Source organism: Berghia stephanieae, chromosome 7 (genome assembly GCF_034508935.2).
Source record: "Berghia stephanieae isolate SIO BIC M18660-M18661 chromosome 7, UCSD_Bste_1.3, whole genome shotgun sequence".
Lineage (NCBI taxonomy): Eukaryota > Metazoa > Mollusca > Gastropoda > Nudibranchia > Aeolidiidae > Berghia > Berghia stephanieae.
In genome coordinates, this window is record NC_088366.1 from 63,839,214 (window position 1) to 63,841,713 (window position 2,500).

Sequence of the window (2,500 nt, forward strand, 5' to 3'; positions counted from 1 at the left end):
ACTGTAAATACCATAGAAATAGTTGGTGAACACCAACGGCTTTTCCTTTTCGAAACTATACTTTTAGCAAGGGAGGTAACCCAGATTATTGAATGACTTTTCTTTTCGTGAATAATTACATCCCCTATTAAGAATACACTTGTCGAGAAAGATTGTAGATTTAATAATATTATCTTAACAACTTGTGACTCGATTATCCAAAATCTGTCTATACACATCCATCCATCCATCCATCATTCCATCCGTCTATCCATCGAGGTATCTATCTATCTGTCTATCTATCTATCTATCTATCTATCTATCTATCTATCTATCAATCTATCTATCTATCTATCTATCTATCTATCTATCTATCTATCTATCTATCTATCTATCTATTCTATTCTATCTATCTATCTATCTATCTATCTATCTATCTATCTATCTATCTATCTATCTATCTATCTATCTATCTATCTATTCTATCTATCTATCTATCTATCTATCTATCTATCTATCTATCTATCTATTATCTATCTATCTATCTATCTATCTATCTATCAATCTATCTATCTATCTATCTATCTATCTATCTATCTAATCTATCTATCTATCTATTTCTATCTATTATCTATCTATATCTATCTATCTATCTATCTATCTATTATCTACTATCTAATCTATCTATCTATTATCTATCTATCTATCTATCTTTTATCTATCTTTTTCTATCTATCTATCTATCTATCTATTATCTATCTATCTATCTATCTATCTATCTATCTATCTATCTATCTATCTATCTATCTATCTATCTATCTATCTATCTATCTATATCTATCTATCTATCTATCTATATCTATCTATCTATCTATCTATTCTATCTATATCTATCTATCTATCTATCTATCTATCTATCTATCTATCTATCTATCTATCTATCTATCTATCTATTTTTATATGATGGTGATTACATCCCTGTCAAGGCCCCATTGTGAAAACAAAAATTGACGCAAATGTCGACATCGCACCACGTACTACATTATTTCATTTTTTTGTTTGACGAAATACCCTGAATCACAGGATAATTGATATAAATGTGCGTACGTGTACTTTATTACTCGAAATTCCCTGAATCACAGGATAATTGATATAAATGTACGTACGTGTACATTATTACTCGAAATTCCATTAATCACAGGATAATTGATATAAATGTACGTACGTGTACATTATTACTCGAAATTCCCTGAATCACAGGATAATTGATATAAATGTACGTACGTGTACTTTATTACTCGAAATTCCCTGAATCACAGGATAATTGATATAAATGTACGTACGTGTACATTATTACTCGAAATTCCATTAATCACAGGATAATTGATATAAATGTACGTACGTGTACATCATTACTCGAAATTCCCTGAATCACAGGATAATTGATATAAATGTGCGTTCGTGTACATCATTACTACATCATTCTATTTTTGTATGATGACAATCAATTTACATCTCCGTCCATTTCCCCACAAATAGTAAATTTGGCTAAAACAAAAATTGACTCAAATTTTGCAATCATGCTACAAGACTTCTACGTCATCTTATTATTATTATTATTATTATTATTATTATTATTATTATTATTATTATTATTATTATTATTATTATTATTATTATTATTATTAATATCAATTATTATTATTATTATTATTATATATTATTATTATTATTATTATTATTATTATTATTATTATTATTATTATTATTATTATTATTATTATTATATTAACGATTCATTTCCTCTCGACAGTCCCTTATCACATTAAAAATCGACATAAATTTTGAGTGCACATTTATTTCTACGTCATTTTATTTTAGTTCGGCGATTAATTATTGCTTCTCGATGGTTCCTCATTACACACAAAAAAATGACGTAAATTTTGCGTTCACGTCACGAACACGTCATTTCCGTGACGACATGTCCAACAACAACCTTTGGATTTCAGCAGCAGCTGGTTTCTATATCGAGTTTCATGCTACAAAACAGAAAGACACGTTAATGCTATTTTTATTATTAGATGAGATGGGCTTGGTCTGCCGACTTCATCCAAAACTCTTACATGCAAATACATTCAGATGAACCAGAGATCAAAAATAGAATCTACCCCTTTCCTTGCTAGTCAACAACACCACACCCCAGTTTCCGATATTATTTTGGGAGTCATTTCAATGGGAGCGATCTAGATATATTCATGTTTTCGTCCAACCAAGTCATCAATCACATGATTTGTTGCTCTTCAACGATTGGATATAAGTTCTTATCAAATGTGACCCCTCGTCTCAAAATGGTATTATGTCGGGATGGACCAGATGTTAAAAAGTCCAATTATAGTTAAACTGGTCAAAAATATGAAACGTTGGTATTTAGAAAAATAAAATATGATATTTTTCTCCTCTATAAAGCATAATAAACTCAACTTATGCTTGATATTTCTGGCTACAAATTCCATTTACAGCA

The 2,500-nt window shown here is 29.0% G+C and overlaps 1 protein-coding gene across 4 annotated transcripts in view; it reads left to right on the plus strand.

The window, feature by feature from the left end:
* The window catches only part of LOC144977645 (protein CBFA2T1-like), a 41,224-nt gene that overhangs the window by 24,623 nt on the left and 14,101 nt on the right, over positions 1–2,500 (plus strand). The window lies entirely within an intron of this gene.